Source organism: Heterodontus francisci, chromosome 25, assembly GCF_036365525.1.
Source record: "Heterodontus francisci isolate sHetFra1 chromosome 25, sHetFra1.hap1, whole genome shotgun sequence".
Taxonomy (NCBI): domain Eukaryota; kingdom Metazoa; phylum Chordata; class Chondrichthyes; order Heterodontiformes; family Heterodontidae; genus Heterodontus; species Heterodontus francisci.
The window spans coordinates 48,091,262-48,109,320 of record NC_090395.1 but is presented as its reverse complement, the minus strand read 5'-3'; the positions used below and the strand labels follow the sequence as shown (position 1 = coordinate 48,109,320).

The window sequence follows — 18,059 nt, the reverse complement described above, 5'->3', positions numbered from 1 at the left end:
CTGCTTTGTACCAAATCACCAAATCAGCCAACTGTAATTTTCTAAACAGAGCTTCTAGTTGTTCCAACTGGTTCTTCCAAGTGTCACTGTATATCAGCACATCACCAAAGTAAACCGCACAGTTAGGAACACTGGCTACTACTTGGTTCATTAGTCTCTGAAAGGTTGCTGGGGCATTTTTTATCCCGAATGGCATCACTCAGCATTGGAAAAGACCATTTTATGTGACAAAAGCCGATATTTCTTTAGATCGGGGTGTTAAAGTATCCCTTTAACAAATCTATTTTAGTAAGAAAAGTGGAACTGCCCACTCTGTTAATACAGTCTTCCAAGTAAGGAATTGGATAGGAGTCTGTCTTTGTTACTGCATTAACCTTTTTGTAGTCTATGTAGAATCTAGTTGAACTGTCAGGTTTAGGCAAAAACACCACTGGGGAACTCCAGCTGCTTTTGACTGGGTTCAATTAGGTGGTTTTCCAGCATGTATTGGATTTCTGTTTTTACCTGGGGCTGTTTCTCTGGTCCTAAGGGATAAGGATGCTGTTTTATAGGAAACTATTCCCCTACATCCACATCATTTGTGGTTAAGGTAGTACATCCTGGTTTGTCCCTACAGACCCTTTTAAATGTTGTGAGTAGCCTTGTTTGGTTTTCTCATTGTTCTGCATCTAAATATGAAAGCAGTGTGTCCAGTCTCTCTAACAATTCAGTAATAGCCAACCAAATTGTAGGGAGTTCAATTTGAGAATTGTGTTGGCCTCCTTCTGCCTCATCCTCACTATCCTTTTCGTCCTTCACTGTTCTTACTACCTGACATACCTATTCTTGCTTATCCTCCTCCCGGCGATGATATTGTTTCAATATATTGATATGACACAGCCGATTCTTTTTCCAGTAATCTGGGGTGTCAATCAAATAATTTACTTTACCAATTCTTTTGAGCACTTTCTATGGACCACTGAACTGTGCTTTCAGCGGTTCACCCCGTAAAGGCAGTAATACTAACACCTCATCCCCTGGTTGAAATGTTCAGGTCTTGGCATGCTTGTCTGCCCATTTCTTCATGGTTGTTTGTGAAACTTTAAGGTGTTCCTGAGCCACTTTGTAGGCTCTCGTGAGCCGCTCATGGAACATGGATACATAATCTAACTCAGAAGATTCATCCCTCTGATCTAAAAAATTTTCTTTAATTAGTTTTAGAGGACCTCTTATCTTATGTCCATAAACTAATTCAAAAGGACTAAAACCGGTCGACTCATTAGGTGAATCCCTAGTGGCAAACAAAAGAAATTCCAGCCTTTTATCCCTATCATGGGGGCATTCATGACAGGATGCCCTGATCATCGGTTTGAGGGTCTGATGGTACCGTTCTAAGGCCCCTTGTGTCTGTGGGTGGTATGCTGAAGACTTTAACTGTGTTATACCCAAATTACCCAATTTCAGACATAAAATTAAAACCTTGATCTGACTGAGTCTCAATCGGTAATCTATATCTAGTGAAGAAATGGCTTAACTTCTCTACCACTACCTTAGCAGAAATTGTTCCAAAGGAATGGCCTCTGGGAACTGCGTAGCCATATCCATGATCGTGAGTATGTATTGGTATCCCGCTTTTGTTTTCAGTAAAGGTCCTACACTGTCTACCATCACCCTACTAAACGGTTCTTCAATAACTGGTATGGGAATTAGAGTTGCCTGTTTTATGGCAGGATGCGTTTTCCCACAATCTGGAACATATGGCAAGTTTTACAAAACTGCACCACGTCCTTGGAAAAATCTGGCCAGTAAAAATGTCGACCTATACGTGATTGGGTCTTCCAGATCCCCACATGTCCTGCTATAGGAATTTCATGGGCTATCCTTAATATTTCCCGGCGATACTTTGGCGATACCACTATCTGGTGAACTACCAGCCATACTTCATCCGCAGGTCTGGGGGAAAACTCTCTGCTGGTTAGAGTCATACCTAGCACAAAGGAAGATGGCTGTGGTTGTTGGAGGTCAATCATCTCAGCTCCAGGACATCATTGCAGGAGTTCCTCAGGGTAGTGTCCTGGGCCCAACCATCTTCAGCTGCTTCATCAATGACCTTCCTTCAATCATAAAGTCAGAAGTGGGGATGTCCCCTGATGATTGCACAATGTTCAGCACCAATCGCAACTCCTCAAATACTGAAGCAGTCCGTGCAGAAATGCAGCAAGACCTGGACAAAATCCAGGCTTGGGCTGATAAGTGGCAAGTAACATTCGCACCACACAAGTGCCAGGCAATGACCATCTCCAACAAGAGAGAATCTAACCATCTCCCCTTGACATTCAATGGCATTAACCATCCTTGAATCCCCCATTATCAACATCCTTGGGGCTACCATTGACCAGAAACTGAACTGGAGTAGCCATATAAATACCGTGGCTACAGGACCAGGTCACAAGCTAGAAATCCTGAGGCGAGTAACTCACCTCCTGACTCCCCAAAGCCTGTCCACCATCTACAAGGCACAAGTCAGGAGTATGATGGAATACTCTCCACTTGCCTGGATGGGTGCAGCTCCAACAACACTCAAGAAGCTCGACACCATCCAGGACAAAGCAGCCCGCTTGATTGGCACCCCATCCACAAACATTCGCTCCCTCCACCACCAACGCACAGTGGCAGCAGTGTGTACCATCTACAAGATGCACTGCAGCAATGCACCAAGGCTCCTTAGACAGCACCTTCCAAACCCGTGACCTCTAGCACCTTGAAGGACAAGAGCAGCAGATGCATGGGAACATCACCACCTGCAAGTTCCCGTCCAAGTCACACACCATCCTGACTTGGAACTATATCGCCGTTCCTTCACTGTTGCTGGATCAAAATCCTGGAACTCCCTTCCTAACAGCACTGTGGGTGTACCTACCTCACATGGACTGCAGCGGTTCAAGAAGGCAGCTCACCACCACCTTCTCAAGGGCAGTTAGGGATGGGCAATAAATGCTGGCATAGCCAGTGATGCCCACATCCCATGAATGAATAAAAAAAGGTCTGTGAGGAGGCCTCCACTTCTTCATCAGAATCCCATTTCTAATAACTTTCCTGAACTCCCTTTGCCTCAGCATTTGTTGGAGCTGATTATGCCACTTTGTTTAACTCTGGATCTATTTAGCATTACTGAACGTTAACCAGAGAATATTTATTGAACATTTCTTTGGGATTATCCAAATCCCCAAAGCAAGTTTTAGATATTCGACTATCTGTCTGTGGTGCCAATTTTACCTCTGACAATGGAACTTGTTTAGCCATTGCTCAGGTCACTACACATGAAGGAAACATTCCTGGAATTTTTTCCTACAACTGTTCTTTCTCTTTGACTTCACTTGGTCATTCTGTGACTTCTGGAGAAGCTACTACCTTCGCTCCAGCCAAATTATTCCTCAGGAGTTGGTCAACTCCGCCTACAGGCAAACTATGGACAACTGCTACAGTTACTGTTCCAGACATTAAGTAACACTCCAGGTGCACCCGATACAAATGTACAGGTATATACTCCCCGCAAATACCATTCACTAAAATCTTGGCATTCAATGTGCTCTCTGGTGGAAAAGTTATGCCTTTCCCCAGCAATTGAGTTTGGGTGGCTCCTGTATCCCTAAGTATAACTATAAGTTTACCTGGCTCACTTGAGGGATAAGGAGTTACTTTTCCTTTTGACAAGAATTCCCTATAACTCTCAGGCATCTTGTTCAATCCACCGCACTCACAGTGGCTTTTGTACTTGATCTTACAGCTGCAGTCAGAGCTACCGCCTGATCTGTCGTACTCTTGGTCAGGGTCATTTTTCCTGCATTATCTTTGTGTACCCCAAGAAGTCCCATGGATTTACCCGGAAACTTCCAACATTCTGCATGAAGGTCTCCCACCTTGTGTCAATGAAAACACTTAGGCTTGCGGACCTAACTTCCACCCTCAGCATTTTCCTTTATGGCCCAAGGCGGAGACCCTGGAGCATTCCCAACTGTCCCTTTTTGTCCCTGGCTACTTGCCTTCCTTTCACCCTCCCACCCTCTATCCTTCTCGGGTTTGTGGGGGTGATGGACAAAGGGTTTGGGCTTGTAAACAAGCTCATAATTATCAGCGATTTCCGCTGCCTGTCTAGCTGTTGAAATCTTCTGGTTCTCTACCTGGGGTTCTTACTAATGGAGGGAGAGAATTTTTAAATTCTTCCAGGAGAATTAATTCCCTAAGGGCCTCATACATGGTCTCTACCTTTAGTGCCAGCATGCAACAATCAAAAATAATTTGCTTTACCCTCTCAAGTTCCATATAAGTCTGCCCAGGCTGTTATTGGACATTCTGAAATTTCTGCCTGTCAACTTCAGGGACCAACTTATAAGCAATGAGAATAGCTTTTTTTTGCCATCTCATAATCTGCAGAAGCCTTCTCAGAAAGCATGGCATATACTTCATGAGCTATGCCCATCGACCTGCTTTGCATAAGTCGTGTCCAACTTTCCTTTAGCCACTTCATTTGTGTGGCTATCTTTTCAAAAGAAATGAAAAAATCCTCTATGTCCCTTTCCTCAAACTTTGGGAGGGCTTGTACAAATTTCAACAGCTCTCCGCTGGGTCCTGGGCTGGAGTCAGATCTTTCCTCACCAGAACATACACTGGAGTCAAGATCACGTCTTGGTCTTAGTTCCATCTTTTTAAATTCGAATTCCCTTCCAACTCTTTCTCTTTGAAATTGTAGTTCAATTTTTTTTATTTCTTTTTCCTGTTCAAGCTGAAATTGTTTCTTCTGTATCTGAATTTTAGTTAATTCAACTGCACAACCATCTGGTCCATTTTTTTCTTCTTCTAATTTCAAATGGAGTGATATTTCTTCAATTATGTCTGCTTTCTTTGCCCTTGGTTTTAACTCTAACACCAACAGTTCTACCAAATCCTTTATCTTAGCCTTGGTTAAGTTTCTCAAATCACTCAGAGATACATCCTCCTTCCCCAGAAAGGTGATAGCAACTGACAAAGATATTCCAGTCATGTATACTTTCCTCTAATGCACAATAAACCTGTTTTTTTACTTTTCCTCTTTTCAATTATTATTACCCCACTTACAATTGCATGTCCTCGGAGTTGGGTTATCCCAATTATATGTTACGACCGAGATGGGAGGAGTGCACTGTCTTTTCTAGTTCCACTTCTTCATAGGTCACAACATGTTTACCCAGATACCGATGCAGTCAATCATATACTCCACTCTTTATCCCAAAATTAAATCCACCAACCAGGTTTCTTTAATAAACAACAAAATTATCAATTTATTATAAAACAAGACTTAACCAGTAATGAAGCAAAGCATTAACACCCAGATTGAAATATGAAAGTTCCCTTTTTACCTTAGCCACACACACACACTCACACATTAACCAAAAAATAGAGGTTTTCTCTTTAGAGCTTTGTTACAAAAAAAAACAAAAAAAATACTTTGGCCAAATACTTGCTAATTCTTGAAGAAAAAAAAGAGATGTGGAAAGATATCAGTTGTCCCTTTATTCTGGTGTCCCAAATACATGTGGACAGCTGTCACTGGGATCTTCCAAGAACATTTTTTTTCAGTCAACGTTGAAAAGCAGTTCGGCAGGCCTTTCAGGAGGAATGCAGCATCAATTTATCTTTATCTTACACTCACTTCTAAGAGCTTCTCAAAATGATGGAAAAGCTGGCAGGCTTTTCAAGGAGATGGGAACGGCTGAGATGGGTTTTGTCCTTGGCAGGTTGATTTTTTAACTCCTTTCAAAACACTGTCCACACCCCAACTGACTGTCCAAAGTGAAGCCAAAGCAATATCTCAAGAGTCAATCCTGTTGACCCCTATACATCTTGACCTGTCACTTCTCTGTAAACATCTTTCCCAGGTCAAAAAGTCCCTGCTCTGTACTTATCTGAAGACAGGTGACTTCCTGTAAAGATTGTTTACAAACCAAGTCCAAAAGGCCTTCTGATTACCTCTTTTTAAAAAAAACACCATGTTCAGCATCTATGGAATCCTTTTCAGTTTTAAATCACAAGTCCTCAAAATTTAACAAAAAATGGAAGTACTTTCATAACACCAGGTTAAAGAAAGTAGAAGTGCAAGTTCATTGGAGGTATGACAAAGGCATGGAAGGGAGTTTCAGCAGAAGTTGTTTCATCAGTGGTCTGTCTAAGACAGATGCTGACTTATTTCTTCTCCAAATCACTGTTTTGTGTTTCTGTCTTCAATTCTTCAAACTATCTTCCATTATTCAGTTGCTCTAGAAGCATCCTTTTTTTCTCCTTTCTCTTGGTTTCGTTTCTTCCATTTGTCCTTCTAACATTTCTTTCAACATCCCTTTCCCTCTCAGCACATGGCCAATCCAATTCATTTGCCTTATTTTTATAACATCAATCATACAATGATCACCCACACCTCCTCACTATCTTTCTTGTCTTCCAATTTACTTTCTCCATACATCTCCAGATTACTATCTGCAGGTTACTCAGGAACAGACCTGCGCAAATTTCTTTATATTTATTTTGCATGATGTTATTCATCTTTAAAACATGTCTTAACGGTGCCAAAAACATGGCTGATTTGATGCCCAGATCCTGCACTAATATGAACCATTTCATTTCTGTTTCTTTGTTAATTCACAATGGCTTCAAAATCTATGTATGTAAATGTCCTGGCCTTAAAATTCCTGGAGTCCCATCCAACCATGGAAGTGCGATGGAGGTGGCTGAAGGTGCCCACACTATTTACTGTGCTTCTTATGTATCTGCACCATGCATGCCAGGAATATCAGAGTGGCACATTGTGGGGAGGTGTTAATTGTTCTGGCTGAAGAGTTTTTTGAGAAAAATGACTTGAGATTCTCTGTTGTCACTTTCCTAGTCACAATCAATCACTCTGTGAATAATTCCTGTGGGGAAATCAGCATTAAGCCCCCCACTTCCACATAAACATAGTTAGTATTCCTGCTTCATGCATGAATTTTTGACTGTGGGTAGAAAGGGGTGAGGACCTGGGAGAACTAGGTCATGCTCCAAATGCTGTTCTCCTAAACTGACTTAAGTCTTCATTTCATCCTCCCAAGCAAGGAATTTTGAGGTCTGTGTGTTTTCTGTAACCATTAAAAATGAAAGTATTACATTTGAAAGTGTGTCAAAATTGCACCTGCTTGGGTCAAATGGCATAATCATAAAACAACAAATCACAATTGGGTAATCGATCATTTAGCAACAAAAATTAGCCTCTATGATGTGCTGATAATGGAGGGCTGGCTCAAAAAAGGGCAGGACAGGGTACTAAATATTCCTGGATACAAGGTGTTCAGGAAAGATAGGGAAGGAAAGAAAAGAGAAGGTGTAGCAGTATTGATTAAGGAAAACATTATAGTGTTGGAGAGAGAGAGAGACTATCCTAGAGGGGTCAAGGACAGAATTTATTTGGTTGGAATTAAGAAACAATAGAGGTACTGTTACATTGCTGAGTGCATTCCATAGGCCACCAACTAGTAGGAAAAATATAGAAGAACAGATTTTCAAGGAAATTACAGAAAGGTGCAATAACTATAGCATAGTTATAATGGGGGACTTTAGTTATCTTAATATAGACTGGGATAGCAATAGTGTAAAGGGCAGAGAGGTGCAGGAGTTTCTAGAATGTGTTCAGGAGAATGTTCTACATCAGTATGTTTCCAGTCCAATGAGGAAGGAGGCATTTGTGATGAAAGCCTCACCTGCCAGGAATCAGGTATATTAATTTCATCATATAGAACATTAATTTTAAACTGTTGCTGTACTGAAAAGATGACTTGTTTAAAGAGATCACAACAGTGGCTGAAAACATACTGATCATTTGCATTCTGGGAGACAGTTGCCTGGAGATGACATTGGAACTGCTCTCTGGTTCAATTAACCAGATGGATTTTGACCGAAAGACATTGAGAGTGTGGAAAGTTAGCATTCCAGACCCCCTACTGAAGATGTCTACTGAGATTGAAAGAATCCACAAACAATCCCGGTGGGGAGCTAGTCACATGACTGGCCTGTTGGCCCAGGTTTGGTTTGAATTGTTTTCATAGAACAGTTTGAAGTCAAACTGCAACTGAACTTGAAGAGAGAGCATCTTCCCCTCTCTCTCTCTCTCTCTCACACACACACAAAAAGCAGAGACTGCAACTGGATTTCAAGAAGACAGAAAACCATTGAAAGTTTTAAAGAATGCACTGGGCCCCAATGAGATAGCACAATTTAACTGTAATCAAAGATTTTACATCGACCTCAAAAGACAGTAAATGAACTCCAGCTGTTGCTTCAAACCTTTCCCCTTGATTCTTTCTCCTTTTCTGTCTCTATCTGCAAGTGTGTTTATCGCATGTGCATGCTAGTGTGGTCGTGTCACATATTTTTAGTAGTTTTAACCGAATTGGAGTTTTAAGGTTAATAAACTTACATCTTTCTTGTTTAAATCTAAGAAAACCTGCCTGGTTGATTTCTTTGCCATTACAATTGGAGAGCAGTGAACAAGGATTCACTGAGGGGAAGCTAAAAACACAGTGTTTTAATAATTAAACACTGTTACGGTCAAACCAGGAAAAGGCTGAGGGTGAACCCCTAGACCCCTTTCTCACCTGTTCATCACAGAAATTTAGGGGCTGGCATCCGGATTCAACCCACAGACAAACTAGAAATTGGAAGTGGGAAGTCAAATTGATCTTAGTCAAAAAGAGAAAAGATTTTAGTACAGGTTTTCTTATGGTTGTGTGTGCTAGAATATCAACATGTCTGCAACTGAAGCCAGTAGTTCTCCAAGCCAGGGTGAAATAACTTGGGATAAGATAAAAGCACTGTCTATGGAAGAGTTGAGAAAAATGGCTGAGCAGTGTGGGATCACTGTCCATGCCAAGGCTAGAAAGTCTGAACTCCTAAGACCAACCATTTTTCCCTTGAATCTGAAAAAGCACAAACAGGGTTAAAGATAGACTCCAACAGGGTATTGCTAGCAAAGATACAATTGGAACAGAGGAAACTTGAATTAGAAGACAGGGAAAGAGAAAGAGAAAGAGAGAGACAGGAGAAAGAAAGAGAGAGAGAGAGAAAGCAAGGTAGGAGAGAGAGAAAGCAAGATAGGAGAGAGAGAAAGAAAGACAGGAGAGAGAAAGAGAAAGAACCTTCCAGAAGGAATGCGAGGAGAGAGAACTGAGGAAGCTTGAGTTACCTAGGGGATGACAGAGTAGCCCCAGTGAAAGCATGGCCAATATGGAGGACTGGGTACTGAATTGTTAAAATTTACTCAATTGATCCCAAAATTCGATGAGGGAGATGTGGATGCATTTTTTTGTATCTTTTGAAAAATTTGCAAGGCAGTAAAATGGCCAGCTGAGACTTGGACTCTGCTGTTACAAGGCAAGTTAACAGGAAAAGCCCATGAGGTTTATTCCCTGTTGCCAGATGAGAGTTCATCAAAGTATGAACTGACAAGAAGTGCTATCCTCGGGGCATATGAGCTAGTACCAGAAGCCTATCGCTAAGCATTTCGCACCCTCAGAAAGCAAGCTGATCAAACTTACTTGGAGTTTGAGAGAAGTAAGCAGCTGATTTTTGACCAGTGCTTGAGGGCTCTTAAAGTTCAGCCCAGCTATGAAAATCTCAGGGAAATAATTTTGCTCGAGCAATTTAAAAACTCTCTCCCACTCTCCATAAAGACACATGGAGAGGAACAAAAAGTTCATAGAGCCTGGCAAGCCGCAGTTCTGGCTGATCAGTTTGCTCTCCTCTATAAGTCAGTTCCCCAGGGGAAAACCTTACCTAGTCACCCCCACAAATCCAAAAAGGACAAATGGTGGGAAGGTGATAGAAGCCCAAGCAGTCCTGGGAGAGAAAGAAAAAGCAGCAGCCACAGGGGGCCCTCCTCTAGCCAAAAAGGATAATGCTGTAAGTAGGAGTGGGATCGGAGACCTGTGTGCTTCCATTGCAATAAAGCAGGTCATCTAAGATCTGACTGCTGGAAACTACGGGCAAAACCTATAGAGTTAATCAGGACACACCCGCTCAGTGAAGGAGAAAGGACCCTGATGGAAAGCACAGCTGAACAAGCTGTGGCTTTAACTGCAGCAATAGTAAGACCCAGGAAGCATACTGCTGTAGGTGTAGGAAAATATAATGATTCCTGAAGCTTATCAGGATTTTGTGTCTGAAGGGAGAGTAACCCCATACCCCTCGAGTGGGGCAAGCAAGCACATAGTTATCCTTAGGGACATATGGGCCACTAGATCCCTTTTACTGGGAAAAGGCCTGACCTTTCCCCCAGAGAGTGCAGTAAATAGATTGGTGGTGAATGGTATTGGAGGGCAATGTGTGCCTGAACCTTTACATCGGGTGCACTTGGAGTACAACCTAGTTTCGGGACCGGTGACCGGAGGGGTTGCCCTTACTTAGCCTGTGGACGGGGTTGACCTGCTCCTAGGTAATGATCTGGCGGGGACGAAGATGGTAGCTTCCCCAGTAGTGAAAGAGAGACCGAAGGAGGTCAGGGAGACGGGGCACTGGCAGGAGACGGTCCCCTGTAGTTCCCCTGATCATGTAGTGAATTGGGTGATGACTAAACCAGCTCCCCCAGAGGAGACTGAATTGGCACTGCAAGCAGATGATCCAGGGAATGAGTTAAATGAATCTTCCCTAGCTGAGGCTTAGTGAGCTGACCCGGTATTGAGAGAGTTAGTACAGGCTGCCCAGTCTGAAATTGAAGCAGAGGGAGTCCCTGACTGCTACTATTTATAGGATGAGGTACTGATGAGGAAATGGAGTTCTCTTCACAGACCTGAGGGCAAGGAGTGGACAGTGGTTCACCAGTTAGTGGTGCCGCAGAGGTACAGGAGAGAAATATTAAGACTGGCCCATGAGATTACAGTGGCTGTATATGTCAGTATACGACAAACCAAAGCCCGCATAAGACAGCAGTTTGACTGGCCAAAACGCAACAAAGGTCTGGTGGAGGACTTATCAGTATTTGGAGGACCCTCCAGCCAAGGGTTGCTGAACTGTAAGGGACCCCTGCCAGGAACAAAAGGGGTCAGAATGGCACAAGGATGGCAAAAGGTTAGAGAGGAAAGGGGAAGTAAGGACTAGGAGGGCAGGTTAAAGGAAGTCCAGGAGGAATCCCAAATGGAAACCCCTTCTATCCAGTCAGCCAACCCTGAAATGTTTGAAAAATTATACCCCACATCCTCCTATGTAAATGGAGACACAAGAAGCACCCCACCAGAGTTGCTAACAGCATTTACAGAAACCGGCAGAGACAAAGAAAGCCCTCAAGAGGGCAGAGAAACCATGAGGGGGATGCCACATCTAGTCAAAGTGTCACAGGGGAGTGCAGTAGAATCTGGGCAAAGCAATCTGCAAGCAGGAGTGTCCCTGAGGACAAAGAGAAGATTAGCAAAGAATCCATCCCCACATTCAGGAGTATTTAGATGAGCACTTGAACCGCCACAGCATACAAGGCTACGGGCCAAGTGCAGGAATATGGGATTAGAATAGTTGGGTGCTGTATGGCCAGCACAGACATGATGGGCCAAAGGGCCTGTTTCTATGCTGTATAACTCTATGACTCTATGACTCTAAAAGGAAACCAACCATCCCCTAAGGTGAAAAGCCCTTGCAAGACTAAACAAAGCATTGAAAGAGAGTTCAAAATGGATCCACCCACTACTTACTCTCCTGAGCAGAACTCCAACTTAGGGGTAATTAAATCTAACCCTCCCCCTGCAGACCTAGACAGGAACAAAGACACCCTAGGCAGTCACAGAAATGTGCAAACTGATAAACTTCCCCAAAAATCACATGTTTATTGGGATGCCAAAAATGGCAGTTTAAAGCAGCACTGCAACCAAGAAAAGACAGGCAGTAACAATTTTTAGGAATTCTAAATGAATGAGAATGAATGAGAGCGATGTATATGTGTTTTCCTGTACTTACTCTTCTCTCCAGCATTTTTAATGAAATGCTCTTTTTAAAAAATGAGGCATATTAATATTGTCATCTGGAACATTAATTTTAAACTGTTGTTGGACTGAAAAGATGACTTGATTAAAGAGATCACAACAGTGGCTGAAAACATACCGATCATTTGCATTCTGGGAGACAGTTGCCTGGAGAAGACAATGGAACTGCTCTCTGGTTCAATTAACCAGATGGATTTTGACTGAAAGACATTGGGGATGTGGAAAGCTAGCGTTCCAGACCCACTACTGGGGATGTCTACTGAGATTGAAAGAATCCACAAACAATCCAGATGGGGAGCTAGTCACATGATTGGCCTGCTGGCCCAGGTTTGGTTTGAATTGTGTTCACAAACTGTTTGAAGTCAGACTGCAACTGAACTCAAAGAGAGAGCATCTTCCTCTCTTGCCCTCTCTCTCTCTCACTCTCTCACGAAAAGCAGAGACTGCAACTGGATTTCAAGTAGACAGACAACCATCGTAACAGGTTTGAAAGAGTGCACTGGGCCCCAATGAGATGGCAAGATTTAACTGCAATCAAAGATTTTACATCGCCCTCAAAAGACAGTAAATGAACTCCAGCTGTTGCTTCAAATCTTTCCCCTTGATTCTTTCTCCTTTTCGGTCTCTATCTGTGTGTGTGTTTATCGTGTGTGCATGCTAGCGTGGTCACGTCGCATATTTTTAGTAGTTTTAACTGAATTCGAGTTTTAAGGTTAATAAATTTACACATTTCTTGTTTAAATCTAATAAAACCTGTCTGGTTGATTTCTTTTCCATTACAATTGGAGAGCAGTGAACAAGGATTCACTGAGCGGAAGCTAAAAACACAGTGTTTTAAAAATTAAATCCTGTTATGGTCAAACCAGGAATAGGCTGAGAGGGAACCCCGAAACCCCTGTCTCACCTGTTCATAACACATTGCTTGATCTGGTTCTGGGGAATGAGATGGGTCAAATGCATAAAGTGTGAGTAGGGGAACTTTTAGGGGACAGTGAACACTGTCTCATAAGGATTAGGTTAGCTATGAAAAGGACAAGGAGCAATCCAAAGTAAAAATAATTAATTGGGAGAAGGCCAACTTCAATAGGGTAAGAACGGATCTGGGCCAGATAAGTTGGAATGCAAGACTGGCAGGCAATGATGGGCTGGTCTTAAAGAGGAGATAGTTCAGGTACAGTCAAGGTACATTCCCATGAAGGGGAAAGGTCAGGCAAAAACGCCAGAGCTCCCTCAACAATGAAAGAGATAGAAAGTAAGATGAAGCAGAGAAAGGGTGCATATGGCAGGTAGATAATACAACTGAGAACCAAGCTGAATATAAAAGGTTCCAAGGCAAAGTGATAAAAACAAATAAGAGAAGCAAAGAGAGAGTATGAGAAGAGTCTGGCAGCTAACACAAAAAGGAATCCAAATATAGGCATATAAATAAACATGGAACAGCAGCCATGGCAGAGGTACTAAAGAAGTATTTTGCATCTGTCTTTACCAAGGAAGAAGACACTGCTCAAGTCATAGTGAAAGAGGAGGTAGTTAAGTCACTGGATGGGCTAAAAATTGATAACGAGGAGATATTAGATATGCCGGCTGTGCTAAAAGTTGATAAGACATCAGGACCAGATGAGATACATCCAAAAATGCTGAGGGAATTAGGGGTGGAAATTGCAGAGACACTGGCTATAATCTTTCAATCCCCCTTAGATACAGGGGTAGGTGCCAGAGGACTGGAGTATTACATATGTTATCCCTTTGTTCAAAAAAGTGTGTAGCAATCACCCCAGCAACTACAGCCAGTCAGTTTAACCTTGGTGATGGGAAAGCTGTTAGAAAAAATCATTTGGGACAAAATTAGCAGTCACTTAGATGAATGTGGATTGATAATGGAAAGCCAGCACAGATTTAAGGGCAAATCATGTTGAACTAACTTGCTTGAGTTTTTTGATGAGGTAATAGAGAGGGTTGTTAAGGGTAATGCAGTTGATGTGGTGTACATGGACTTTCAAAAGGTATTTGATAAAGTCCTACTTAACAGGCTTGTCAGCCAAGTTAGAGGTCATGGAGTTAAAGGGACAGTAGCAACATTGATACGAAATTGGCTGAGTGACAGGAAACAGAAAGTAGTGATGAATGGTTGTTTTTTGAACTGGAAGGAGGTATATAGTAGGGTTCCTTACAGGTCGGTTTTAGCACCCCTGCTTTTCTTGATATATATTGATGACCTAGACTTGGGCGTACAGAGCACCATTTCAAAATTTGCAGATGACGTAAAACTTGGAAGTATTGCGAACTGTGAGGAGGATAGTGGTAGACTTCAAAAGGACAAAAACAGGCTGGTGGTATTGGCAGACAAGTGGAACATGGGTTTTAATTAAAAGAAGTGTGACGTGATTCATTTTGGTAAGAACAAGGAGAAGCAACATAAAATAAAGGGTACCATTCTAAAATTTTAAATGAATTGCAATTTTCACTGATTAATCATTGGGAAGATCAAAGCCATCAACTACAGCCCCTGCCACAAATTCCATCCTTTGCCACTGTCTTAGGTTGAACCAGATTCTTCACAACTTCAGCATTCTGTTTGACCCTGAGATGAACTTCTGACCCCATATCCTCTCCATCACAAAGACCGCTTACTTCTACCTCCATAACATTATCCTCCTTCACCTCTGCCTCAGCTTTTCTTCTGCTAAAACTGTCTTCCATGCCTTTGTCACTTACAGCTTTAACTTCCAGTGCCCATCTGGCTGACCTGCATTGGCTCACCATTCCCCCTATGCCTCCAGTTGTACTTTCTCTAGCCCTATAAGCACCCCAGAACTTTGCGCTTCTCTAAATTGGCCTCTTGTGCATCCCCTGACTTTACACCCTCACTATTGGAGGCCATGTCTTCAGCTAACTGGGCCCTACCCTCAGCAATTCACTCCCTAAAACTCTCTGTTTCCTCACCTCCTGCTGTTCCTTTAAGATGACCTTATAAACAACCTCTTAATCCAAGCTTTTGCCTTCAGAAGATTTTGCCGCATTAAGGGTGCTATATAAATGCAAGTTGTTTCTTTGATATCATGATTGATAAAGTTATAGTTGCAAAAGCATTGCTGTAGTAAGTATTCTAATGATTCCTTTATTTAGAAATATATTAGGTCACACTTAGTGCACAAACACTTTTAAGGCACTTCAGAAATATCAATGACTGTCATTGCTATACAGCTGATGGCAAATCAAAAGGTTTATTTAAAAAACAAAATGGATTGGAACTGGTTAAATTTGGCGAGAAATTCAAATAGATCAATATAAGATTATTAAATCATAAGCCAACATGGCAGATTATCCATATGTAAAAGATTAAATAATGTCTATGTTTTGTAGCACTCTGTCAGAGATCCAAACTTCAGTCCATTGATCCACTTCTTTCTGTTTGTTAAGCTTTATTGAAAGAACTGCAGGAATGTTGTCTCCCAAATAGCTTGCTTGATATCAAGATTTGAATGAACTATACAGTCCTCCAGCTAAATGTCAGTTAAACTGAGGTTACCCTCTTTTGTTCCTGTCAGCACATCCAAGCCTCTGTCCTTGAGTCTATCAGTCTTCCTTACTGCCATCTCAAGCTGTCAGGTAATGTGAATGATTAATATTCTGCTTGATCCCAAGCTCAGCTTCCTATTCCATACCTGCTCATTTAATAAAGCCTTTACCTGTGTGGCTCATGCGGAGCATAAACAGAGAATTACAAAGATTAATGACCCTCTGAGGGAAGAAATTCCCCCTCATTTTCATCTTAAATGGGAGACCCCCTTATTCTGAAACTGTGCCCCCTAGTTCTAGATTCCCCCATGAGGGGAAACATCCTCTCAGCATCACCTCTCATTCTTCTAAACTCCAATGAGTCTCGGCCCAACCTGTTCAACCTTTCCTCATAAGACAACCCCTCCATCCCAGGAATCAACCTAATGAACATTCTCTGAACTGTTTCCAATGCAAGTATATCCCTCCTAAATAAGGAGACCCAAACTGTAAGCAGTACTCTAGGTGCGGTCTCACCAGCACCCTGTACAGTTTTAGCAAAACTTCTCTACTTTTAAACTCCATCCCCCTTGCAATAAAGACCAACATTCCACTTGCTTTCCTAATTACTTGCTGTACCTGCATGCTAACCTTTTTGTGATTCCTGTACTTCCAGATCCCTCTATACTGCAGCATTCACCAGGCTTTCTCCATTTAAATAATGTTTTGCTTTTCTATTCTCCCGACCAAAGTGGATAGCCTCACATTTTCCGACATTATGCTCCATCTGCCAAATTTTTGCCCACTCCCTTAACCTATCTATATCCCTTTGAAGACATGTCATGTCCTCCTTACAACTTGCTTTGATACCTATCTTTGTATCGTCAACAAATTTGGCTCCAATACACCTAATCCCTTCATCCAAGTCATTGATATAGATTGTAAATAGTTGAGGCCCCAGCACTGATCCTTGTGGCACTCCACTAGTTACAGTTTGCCAACCTGAAAATGACCCATTTTCCGACTCTCTCTTTCCTGTTGTGCAATTCTATGGAAAAAAACACTTTCTTCCAATTGTTGTTGCCTATTTCTGCCCCATCTTCCCCCCTCCTTCCCCCCACCAACCCCCCTCCCACCACCCCCCCCAACCCTTGCCATTAAAACTCTGTTTGGTCGATGCCTTCATCACTTCAAGGCTTGACTTCGCCAATAATATAAAAGCAAAATACTGCGGATGCTGGAAATCTGAAATAAAAACAAGAAATGTTGGAAATACTCAGCAGGTCTGGCAGCATCTGTGGAGAGAGAAGCAGAGTTAACGTTTTAGGTCAGTGACCCTTCTTCAGAACTAGCAGATATTAGAAATGTGAAAGGTTCTAAGCAAGTAAAGCGGGGGTGGGGTAAGAGATAACAAAGCAGAAGGTGTAGATAGGACAAAGTCACAGAGAATAACCGATCAGAAGGTCATGGAGCAAAGGCAAACAATATGTTAATGGTGTGTTGAAAGACAAAGCATTAGCACAGATAGGGTGTTAATGGACTGAAAACTGAACAGCCACAAGTACAAACATGAAAAAACAGTGGGTAGGCAAACTGAACAAGCTAAGATAAAATAAAATAAACACACAAAAAAAGAGAAAGAACTAAAAATAAAAGTAAAATGGGGGGCCCGTCATGCTCTGAAATTATTGAACTCAATGTTCAGTCCAGCAGGCTGTAGTATGCCTAATCGGTAAATGAGATGCTGTTCCTCAAGCTTGCATTGATGTTCACTGGAACATTGACCCCGACATGGTTATCAAACCTGCAGATAACCCCGACATGGTCATCAAACCTGCAGATAACCCCGACATGATCATCAAACCTGGAGACAAGGGTGGTGCCGTTGTTGTATAGTGTACCAACCTCTGCCTTGTAGATACTCAGCACCAACTTTCAAACACTTCTTCCTACCTCCCCCTGGACCATGACCCCACCACCGAACATCAAGCGGCTGTCCACAGGACTGTCACTGACCTCATCTCCTCCGGAGATCTTCCCTCTACAGCTTCCAACCTCATAGTCCCACAACCCTGGGCAGCCCATTTCTACCTCCTTCCTAAAACCCACAAATAGGACTGTCCTGGGAGACCCATTGTGTCAGCCTGCTCCTGCCCCACTGAACTTATTTCTTCCTATCTTGACACTATCTTTTCTCCCCTGGTCCAGTCTCTTCCCACCTACATCCGTGACTCTTCTGACGCCCTACATCATTTTGACAATTTCCAGTTTCCTGGCCCCAACTGCCTCCTCTTCATTATGGACATCCAATCTCTCTACACCTCCATCCCCCACCAGGACGGTTTGAGGGCTCTCCACTTCTTCCTTGAACAGAGGCCCAACCAGTCCCCATCCACCACCACCCTTGTTTCCAAATATTTTCATGGCGTTGTCTTAATCTTCTGTAATGATTTCCTCTGCCTTATGTCTTTACATAAAAGACTCCAAATCTCTAACATCACTTTGCCTCATTTCCACCTATTCCACATTTAACGCCCGCACATTCAGCTACTACCATCC

The 18,059-nt window shown here is 42.4% G+C and overlaps 1 protein-coding gene across 1 annotated transcript in view; it reads right to left on the bottom strand.

The window, feature by feature from the left end:
* LOC137384094 (leiomodin-1-like) overlaps positions 1–18,059 on the bottom strand; it is a 67,015-nt gene that overhangs the window by 6,331 nt on the left and 42,625 nt on the right. The window lies entirely within an intron of this gene.